The sequence below is a fragment of the Lissotriton vulgaris genome, chromosome 3_1 (genome assembly GCF_964263255.1).
Source record: "Lissotriton vulgaris chromosome 3_1, aLisVul1.2, whole genome shotgun sequence".
Lineage (NCBI taxonomy): Eukaryota > Metazoa > Chordata > Amphibia > Caudata > Salamandridae > Lissotriton > Lissotriton vulgaris.
In genome coordinates this window covers 985,739,075-985,750,008 of record NC_141689.1, presented here as the reverse complement: position 1 = coordinate 985,750,008, position 10,934 = coordinate 985,739,075, and the positions used below count along the sequence as shown (strand labels likewise).

At 42.3% G+C, this 10,934-nt stretch overlaps 1 protein-coding gene across 1 annotated transcript in view; it reads left to right on the top strand.

Annotated features, from left to right (window-relative positions):
• The first annotated feature begins 3,707 nt into the window (after positions 1 to 3,707).
• LOC147727298 (glycine N-phenylacetyltransferase-like) overlaps positions 3,708 to 10,934 on the top strand; it is a 229,721-nt gene continuing 222,494 nt past the window's right edge. Inside the window, exon 1 of the mRNA XM_086961353.1 lies at positions 3,708 to 4,057. The gene's annotated coding sequence lies outside the window, so the exon portion shown is untranslated. The remainder of the gene's footprint in view (positions 4,058 to 10,934) is intronic.

The following is a 10,934-nucleotide window of genomic DNA, read 5'->3' as shown; positions in this document are numbered from 1 at the left end:
TTTCACGGTTCAACAGTAACTATCTTATCTGCCTATCCTAACTAGTCCTAACCATCCTCTGCTACCAGAAAATACTGATAGAGCGCGCAGGTCACCCGGCTCAGAGTTTACCAGATTTTCACGCACTCGGGCCCATGACGTGATTTGAAAATACTATTTTGTAAGTCGGGTGATTTTACACGCCACTATCAGTATTCTATATGTGTTTCCTGTAACACTATTACCATAGCACCTGACTTACCACAGGCACTTGCTCTTCCTGATGGATCAGGAGCTGTTTGAGAACAGGCGACAAGATAATTCTAAACACTTAGTCTATTCATTTAATATCGCTTTTGTAAATTTTCCAAATGACCACAGACACCTGAGGCGTTTTAAAGTCTTTATGTAAGAATGTAAAATTTAAAGTGACAAAAGTATAAGGCAAATGCTGATAAAGACATCAATAAGCAGAATCACAAAGATTATGTAACTATGGATAAGGGAAAACACCATTGAGGGCAACTGGGTTTCTATTGGGTAAGAGTAACAGGGAACATGCTATTCAGTTTAGGCTTAAACTAGGGACGGTAAGTTTAAAACACATTAGTCAGTGAATTTCTATAGCCTATCAGTGATTCAAACCCTAATCTTAGTCTGTCTAACTTAGATCCTAATTATTCATCACACTCTATTACGCAAATAGTTTTCAAATATGCCCTACAGGGAAGGGGAAAAATGGAACATGCTAACAAACAATTTGCAAATGCATCAGTAGAGAGAACAGAGAGAAATATCATGGGCATAGAGGCTTTATTAAAGAGCAGGAAGGAAAGGACAGTAGACGGATACCCACAGGTATATTTACCTAGGACAGGAATGAGGACTAACCCTGGCCACGGGTCAGCTTCGGGAAAAGACGAGGACAAGGACCCTCAAGGATTTAGGATGCCAGTAGGTGAGCAGGTACAGCTCACGGAAATCAGGACAGGATACCCCTCAGGATTTGGGTCAGGACTGGGCTCACCAAAGGGCACGACCAACACCTGCAGCTTCGGATGCAACGCCTGCGCTAACCCCTGACTGCACGGAATCCGCCAGTAACCCCGATTGGGTTCTCGAATCTCCCAGCAAAGTGCTCCGCCAGCACTTAAGACTAATTCCACCCCTTGGAGTTTGTGGAAAATTCGGACAGAGCGCTCCGCAGCTCTCTGTATCAATCACCTATAGAGTCGTGGGGTCAGTGACAGGTCAGCTATTCGGACAAGTCGGACAATCTTCCCTAACTAACTAGGCTAGATATACCCTTTTTGGGTCCCCAGACCACCCACAAATGTTGCAAGTGACAGGGTCCCAACTTACGATTGGTCAGGAGAGGTGGTTAGGTCATAGTCACCACCTAAAATTCTGGGTTCCCATATTTAATATTCAAATGACAGTACCCACCCCTTACATTCCTGTTCCCAGGCATACATGTAGAAGAGGACAATGGAGTACACAGTGGAAAGAAACAAATGTATCAATTTTAGGTGAAATTCAGCATCTTCTCCCAGGATAGAGGGGAGTTCCCAGGCACATCTTGCTTTAGAAGCCAGCTGGCTTGGTTCTGCTTCTGCGCTGTGTGGGTTTTCCCTCATCACGTGACAGGGTCGGAACAGGTTTCAAAGATGGAGTTACCCCCTCTCCCAGGCCCATGGATGCGTGGTACATGAAAAGTAAGCGAAAACAAATTAATAACACAGAAAAATAGAATACACTGTACACCATGATAATCTACACTGCACCCCTTACTTCATAATAACTATAGCGATTAATGATTAAGCAGAAATAGATAGAAATGCAAAGCAGCATGGGCAAGCAGGACGCGTGGTTAAAAATAAGCGGCCATGTCAGCTACAATGCGCATGAGCGAACTCTCCCTCTAAATCTGCGAGTGCGTCACATCACATGGGTATGACCGACGCATGCGCAGACTGAATTTCTGCGAAGCGGCCATTCTGTAGTATGCAAGCGGAGTTAAGATTAGTAAACACATATGCAAGCATCTCTAGGACACCGGCGTGCACTGTAAAAGTGTAATATTAATGACAAACAGGATTGTTTAGTACAATTACAAGTTAACGAGGTTCATGAGAAAGAGCAAGTCGCTTTACGTGCGAATTCTCACTCCATCACAGGCACAACATTATAAAACTGTCTACCACCTCTACTATACCCCTGTGAGAATTGTACAATGGGGAGGGACTTCGGGAATTAACTGCCCTAGATGTGAAAGCGCAGAGACTGATTTAGCACGTATTTTTGCGACATGTACACACCTGCAATCAGCACAAAAAGATATTGAGATATTCCTTAGTAGAGTGTTAGGTGGGGAGATTATCTTGACTCCTTCGATGATATTGCTTGGCATAAACAACAATGATAGGCAGATGAAGGGGGGGATACTTTATATTTGTTGCAATGGCAGTTCTCAGGCTATGTATAGCTTCGGCTTGGTTAGACATTACACCTCCGACATACCATCAATGGTTAGCTAGATTGCTGTCGATTTATAATTTAGAAACTGCAATTTATGCTAGGAAGGGGAAAAAAGGCAGAAAGCTAGGGGAGCAAATTTGGGATCCGATCAGGAAATGGAAAGAAGAAGGTAGTTTGTAGAGCGGGATTAAGCAGGTTGTGTACGCTATGTTTTCTTTTTTTTTGTAGGTTGTTTGGGAAAGCCGCACCTGATTCTTCCTTTTTCTTTCATTGTCTCTTTGCTACTATGTTTGTTATACAAAAGAATAATGCAGAATGTGACTATTGTAACCAACTTGGGCGAAAATATGTGTGTTTGTATAATGTTTTGTTTTCACATGTCGTGTCCTGTATATGTACCATAAAAAATGGGAAAAATTCATAATAAAAATATTTTTTTTAAATTTAAAAAAAGGAATGATATTCTTCCAGTACAAAACCTATGCAATGACAGAACACACACACTCTTGCACTATGGTGCAAGGGGTTGTGCATAGGCGCAAAGTAACTTAAAGAGCGCCAGTACTAAGGTAAATAAAAACAGCACCATATCTTAATAGATATGCCACTGTTTTCACTCTCCCTTTGACACAGCACATAAACTTTGGCTTCTGTGTTGTTACTTCACATTTTAGTGAATTTAAATTTTTAATCTATTTGTACATTTTGCAGCAGCCTATCTTATAACGTGTGCAATACAATTTTTAAATGACTTGCATATTCACAGTGCTTTCAGTCGCAGTCTGTGATGTCGTAGCGCTATAAATAAACGTGCCACTATTCTCCAGCATAGCAACCAGAATTCCCTCAGAAATGTTGAAGCAACGACGAGAACCGGTAGATGCAGGAGGCCAGCCTTGGACACACGACGGGGGAGGGACTGAATCCCGATAAGTCCAGAGGACTTTTGCGCAACTGTCCAAAGCCCGCCATCTGCCATGTCGGTGCCTTGGAAATTCACCAATGGAGGCAGGGCTCAGACATACTCTCTGCAATATCGATGCTCAGGGTGGAGCTAAATAGCAGGAGACGCCCAGAGTGTTGCTGCACGTGAAGAGGGCTGGTTTTTCCTCCTCCCACTGAAAGATACGCATCAAAAAGCGTTATCACGTTTTTTAATCCAAACGACTGTTTCCCTTAAGGCCTCCTAGAATACGAAAATAGCGACGTTCAGGTTTTCCTCAAAATCTGCATGGTTGTTGGTTGAAGAAGCTGAAGGAGGGTGGGAAGAAGTGACGCGCAGCGTGGCATGGGCGGAGTGTAGCTGCTGGGCGGACCTCGTAGCGCTGGAACACCAATTTCAAAAACACAGGAAGTTCTATTTTCTGAAGCTCGTTTCAGATCTCCTTTCCCAATCACTGCTGGAAGTTAAAAAAAAAAAAAGAGATCACATTGATCTGATTAGTGCAGTTTTACATCAGAACCTATGCTCAGACTGTACGCTGATGTGCCCTAACGTTACAGTGACCCTGGGCCCTGGCTTGTAGAAGTGAACATAAAACTAGGAGAGTTGGGGAGAGTTTGCCCAAAGGACGAGCCGAGCCACGCCACCCAAGGACACGTAAGTGTCAAAAATATAACACGACTAAAAAGTTCAAAAATAGTTCATGTTTTGTAATTATTAGTCACTGTTTGGTATAATTTTCGGACGAAATGTTCAGGGCAGGCTATTCCATCCGGCGTTTTAGAGATAAGGCGAGTAAACATATTACCAGGGAGAGCCTAGGGTCTGGCTCGGATCTTGGAGCACGAGCCGAGCCCTGAAAATGTGTTCTGTGAATCATACAACAAACCCCGAAAACTATGTTAAAGTCTCTTCAAATTTCAAACAGATTTTTTTAAATCATGTGTAAGCTTTAACATTAATAGGACACATTATATCACTGTCCTGATAAGTGCTCATTAAAAGTGCTAATTTTGTACAACTGGTAGTCTGAACTCACATTTTTTAATGAGCTTACATACCCCATAATGAAGAAAGAAGCATTGGAAAATGTTTCATATGTGAGTAATGATAAGCAGTTTTTTGTTGCAAGTTGTAGCTTGTCGAGTAGTTGTACAATGTAAGTTGAAGAAAGTCTTAAAGTGTTATGACTTCTTTATATATAAAAAGGCAATATATTGTACTATTACTAGTAATATAGTGCGGGTAAGTAATAGCAACATTTTTAAAATTGAAATGAAATAGTAAATTAATAGAATTAATTAATGTAATAGCAATATTATGTGTTTAGAAAAGTTCTCACAAGTTTTGGGCCCGGTGCCTCTGCACCTGCTGCACCATTCAAATCATGCCCCTAGTGCTGGCAAGATATCTGCATTTGTGACGGGCTGTTTAGTAGTAACATACAGCAATATTTGGTGTTTAGAGGAGTTAGCACTACTTTTGGCCCTGGTGCCACTGCACTTGCTACACCGTTCAAATCGTGACCCTAATGCCTGTAGGGTAACTGCACTTGTGACTGCCTGTTAAGTAGTAAATTATAACAATTTTAGGTCTTGTTTTAGGGTGCCTAGAGCTTTTGGTCCCGGTGCCACTGCACCATTGAAATCATGACTCTAGTGATTGCTAGATAACTGCACTTGTGATTGCCTGTATCATAGTAAAATATAGCATAAATAGGTGTTATGAGGCATTCTGACAACTTTTGGGTATGGTGCCACTGCACCTGCTTCACCATTCAAATCAAAACCCTTTTGTCTGCAAAGTAACAGCACTATTGGCTGCCTGTTTAGTAGTACAATTTAGCATAGCTCTTGTATATTAACTTTATGTTTAACGTGCAATGTTTATTACAGTTCAAATTTGATCATAATGACAAAATTGATTAAGTTGAAAAAATCAATACAATAATGCCTACAAATTGCTAAAAAGTACTGAGGCATGAATAGGAAATGCCACAAACGTTCTAAGGCTAAAGCATCTGCTTTGTACAACTAAGAATTAAAAAGCAAGTATTTCCACATACTGTTAGAAGCTGTCTGCCTTTTCCGTGGGAAGATATCTTATCAGTGAATGTGGCTAGAACAGTGTGCACAGCTTTACTAGAAGTATCGTAAATGTGTGCAGCCACAAGAAGTTAACAAAAAAAAAGTTCCACACAAAATCGAATGAAGACAGTCATTCGGCTATGGGAACTGATAAGAGCACCCTTTTAAGATATATAAAATACAAGAGATTTCGCAAGCACAGTGCAAAAGAGATTTGGTCAAATAATATATTTGCCTGAGATCACACAATTAAGCAAGGAAGCAGCAATTTATCTAGGGGTTCTGGTTTCACTCTGTACAAACCAGTCAAGCAAAAGGGTATCTATCTGTCTTTCCTTATGTTAAGACTTGTTTTTACCTCTTAGTGCATTGTTCTGCAGTTTTTAAAATATAGTGCAAACTCAACCTGAAGGTATTGGAACGCTGTACATGAGCACCAGTTGTATTACACAACCATGCAATGTTTATAGGCATGCAGAGATAAAGTAATTTGTCCAGAACCACATGATGTTGAGCCGATGCCAAGACAGGAACCTGGTCCTAAGAACCATAGTTGGCAGCTCTGGCTGTAACACCACATCCTGTCTTGAGGGCGGAAGGCAGACCCCACATGATAGGTCGGTTCGTTATGGGCTCAAGGTTTCAACAGAACCTTGAGCTGAACAAGAGCCAGACTTCACCCATTCGCTGAATAAGGTGGTGTTATATGCTGACAATCTTATGATATACACGATGAACCTCAGTACCACACTTCCGGTAATATACCAGGAAGCACAGAAATTTGGACAGATTTCAGGTTATGAAATAAACAAAGCCAAAACAGAATGTATGATTTGGGAGATTATCTATCCGACAAAAAAAACCCATAAGGTATTTAGGAATATTGATTACTCAAGATATCGAAAAAATTACATATATAAACCTTCAGAAAGTTGGAAAAGAAATACAAAACTTCATAACAGGTTAAACATATCTCCCTTTGACTTTGATCGGGAGAATAAATCTAATAAAAATTATGTTGCTGCCAACATTCTAAATTTAAATTCTGGCAAATAAGTAGCTGGCATCATTCTGTTGGCTTAGATGTGGGTTTCTCCAATGATCTGGATTCGACACTAGCTAAAAATCCGGTAAAGAAAAAAGAAGTGGCAACTCTCTATTGGCTACTTTTTGACAGGGAAGTCGGCGAACTTAAGTTACCAACGGAACTATGGGGAGATAACTTGCCTGGCTGCAACATCGAAGAATTATCACAAATATCTCATGATATTCTACACACAACAGTACAACCTGTACATTTAAAAAGAAATCATATTTTCTGTATTCACAGGGTCTATTGGACTCCACTTAAACTCTCAAAATTATCTAAGGGTCTGGCCCCAAAGTGTCCAAAGTGCCTCCAGATAAAGGTGGATGATATTTACATGTTTCTAACTTGCCCAAAGCTTAGTCAGTTTTGGGAGGATATAATCAGATGTATGGAAAGCATTTTTGGTTCCCACAATATAAGTCTAAGTCAAAGGGGGAAAACAGATTATGTCTATATTTGATTTTAATTGCACGAAGATAAATATGTAAAAAATGGGTTAAGGATAATCCTCCAACTCCGCTAGATTGGGTGACTTCTATTAGACCTATAATAAAGATGGATAAAGGTAACAAAAGTAAGAAAGATTTTTGGACCCCATGGGAAAGTTGGCTGGACATATTAAGTTAATAAATTATAAATAATCCACACCAGTCCGATGATTAAGCCTTTACACTATTTTACTAATTCTCTTTGGCTTTTGTGGGGCAACCGAGAGATACAGAGCCAATTTGCAGAGAAGCCCTGTGTAAAGCATATCCATCTAGATACGGAGCTCTCCGGTTGGTGCCAGTTGAAAGAATGACCACAGGAGTTAACAGAATAAGCTCAATTTTATCTGATGGCGAATGAGGACAAAAAAAAAAAGTCAGGCTTGAGCCTGGCTCAAGCTTTCAGCGGCTCACCCATCTCTAGACATTCCCCTAGTGGGCTGGAGGCCAGTTTTGAAAGTTTAGGGCTGCTTCTGGTGCCCTTATCACTTTCCCAAGTTTCCCAGGTAAATTGGAGCAGGCATAGGGAAGTTCAAGAGCGCGAAAGAGAGGGAGGGGAAAGTAGTAGGCCATCAAAGACAGAAAAGAGGGGAGAGAGAGAGGATGGATGAAAAGAACTACATTGCATGAGAAGACAGAGGGACCGTGACTGGTTATAATATTTTTGATAAGGCAGCTTTTGGATCTACATTCCTGCCCTGTATGTACTGATGGGAATGCCATTTGTTTTCTGTCATACTTTCTAAACATAAAATGTTTTAAGAAAGATTTGCCACTCGATGTTGTAATGAGGGAACTTATAAAAATGTAGTTGTTAGTAAATGGTAAATTATGCTGTTCTAGATGGTTCTGGTAGAGAGGCACTTAAGTGAAAAACTTGATTCAAATCCGGTAACTCACTGCTGTATTGTATTGTATTGTATTTATTATTTGTAACGCGCAACTGTCACCCTACGGGTATCCTGGCGCCCAAACAGGAAGTAGTCAGATGGTACTACAATACACTAGCTGTCAAGACATGTAGAACAGCCACCGGATCTATTAAATAAAGTCACGGGGAATAGACTTTGGCGAATAGCCATGTTTTCAGGCTCTTTCTGAAACCCAGTAGGGTGCCAATTTGTCTGATGTTCTGGGGAAGCTCGTTCCACAGCCTAGAGGCAGAGATGCAAAAGGCTCTGCCTCCCATCTTCGACCTCCTGATCCTGGTAGTAGCTGCCAGACTCTGGCTAGAGGAGCGCAGGGATCTGGAGGGCCTATACCAGGAGAGCCTTTCCTGTAGAGGGATAGGTCCCGTGTTGTGCAGGGCTCTGTACACAATACATAAGGATTTAAAAACAACTCTACTCCCCATTGGCAGCCAATGTAGATCTCTTAGCGCCAACGTAGTGGAGGAGCTGCGAGGTCTTTTAAGTGCCAGCTTGGCCGCTATAGACTGGACCCTCTGGAGCCCCTGTAGGATGTATAGGGGGGCCCCTAGATATAGAGAGTTACAGTAGTCCAGTCTGGCCAGGATCACACTCCTAACTACTAATGGCCTGGACTCATCAGGCAGAAGGGGCAAAATCTGTCTGAGTGCTTTCAACAATCCAAAGCAGACACTGATGGTTTTATTGGTCTGAGAGGTCATTTGGAGATCCGCATCAAACAGTACCCCTAGATTGCGCACGGTTTTAACTGGGATACAAGGTTCAGCTCCCGGCGCAAGCCTGATCTCGTGGGAAGGTTGTTGACTCAGTTTGGCTGACGAGCAATAGACAACCTCTGTCTTCCCCTCATTAAACTGAAGGGAGTTTATGGTCAGCCACCTGGAGACCCTGCTCATGCAGTTCTGAAATGTCTCCATGCTCACCGCCTGTCTTCCTTCTAAGGAGAACACCAGTTGTGTATCATCGGCATAGTTTATCAAATCTATGCCGAAGGATTTAATCATGGGGATCAGGGGCTGCAGATAAAGATTAAAGAGAATAGGGCTGATCGAGGAGCCCTGAGGTACTCCGTGACTGACCAGGGACTTGGGAGATGAAAAGGGTGCTAGGGTCACCACCTGTTGTCTACCTGCCAGATAGGATTGTATCCACCTCAGGGCCTTGCCCTTCACGCCCAGTTTTTCCAGCCTACTTAGCAGCACTGCATGGCTAACCGTGTCGAATGCAGCCGACATGTCCAACAGCACCAGGACTGAGGAATTGCCATTGTCGGCTCGCATTCGAAGGGTGTCCAACATGGTTGCCAATGCAGTTTCTGTTCCGTGGCCTGGGCGGAAGCCAAATTGGTCCTTATCCAACAGGCAGTTGTCTTCCAGATATCCTGACAGGGACCTACTGACCACCTTTTCCACAATTTTTATCGGGTAGGGCTGTGACGTGGCAACAGTTAACATATAGAATTATATATGGGAAACCATCAATTGTGGGAGTGTTTTCCAACTAGAGGTTTAGAGTGACGTTATAGATAACAAAAGCAAACCTTAAGTTGTTTGTCACTCAGAACCCTTAAGTATAAAACCTTCCTTAAACTGATGGCTACCCATCTATAATTTTATTTTGTAAATACTTCAAATCCTCTTGTTTAACTACTTCCCTGAGGCATTGCTGTGTACAGTAAGGCAGTGTCACCTGATTTTAAATGTTTGTAGGCTTTCTTGTTTGGATTGTCTTTGTAGAAGCAAACACGGACACAGTCTTTCAAATCTTTACTTTTTCCTTTTTTACTGCCGGTGAAGGATGCTGGAACCTTGATGGTTTGTTTATTTATTGGCAGCTTCCTACTTTTGAAGTTGCCATGTGGAGTGACGCTTCGGATATCTCCCTTTCCGCTGGCTGTCGCGTCTCACTTTATTCTCTCAGTTGGGAGTAGAAAAGGGACAGCTTTACCTTTTTCCTTTATATAGTGGTGCTTGATCCTGCTGTACTATGCAAACAAATGATGGAAGGGATTATGAAGAATTCATACATTCACCCCCAGTCAAGAGAACTCTGTTAAATCCATCGTTCTTTTGCCCACTACGCCACCCCAGTTTGGACCCACCCATATGCAAATCAGTCTTGACCCTGTTCCTCATGGGAACAGTCCATCCCGAACTGCCAAGCCAGGTCCTCCCTGGACCAGAAACAAGCTTCCTGGAACCAGTTCGGATATCTCCTTTGCAACTGGCTGTCACATCTCACTTTATTTTCTTAGTTGGGGGTAGAAAAGGGACAGCTTTACCTTTTTTTGTCTTTTTAAATAGTGGTGCTTGATCTTGCAGTACGGCACGTCAGATGTTTATCAGAGGTACCTTTTTTAGGTCTCGCAGTATCAATGTGTACGCATTGATCGGCGAGATTATAGTAGGCTGTCAAAGTCTCCCTAAACTGCGGATTCGGTACAGTTCATGTGATTCAGGCGCGTGCACATCAAACACCATCGGCCTCTGCATCAGACTTCAAAGGAATGCGCTCCCCACCCCGCCCTTCAGACTTCAAAGGAATGCGCTCCTCCGTCCTCTGCTTCAGACTTCAAAGGAATGCGTCCCCCGCCCCGCAATGCCGAGAGCTTGTTTATAGAGAGCGGCTCAGTTTTTCTTGGAACAAATCCACCCCTCTAGTTTTATTTCTTACACATTGAATTCCGAGCCCGATTTTTCCACATTTTGCTTTCTTTTATTTTGTTTTATTTTAGGAGATCGTGGTAACACTTTTGATTAGTGGTTTTAAGTGACCGCAGCCTTGTGGGTTTGCCTAGAGAAAGCACACACTTTTCTTTCCTAAACCATTGCCCATTTTTCACGGAGCAGTCCAGCTTTGCTCAAGTAACCTGCAAGCATTTTGTAGGCAAGTGCATTAATTGTGAGCATTCTGCATCCATGCTCTAGAGCTCGTGAGCAT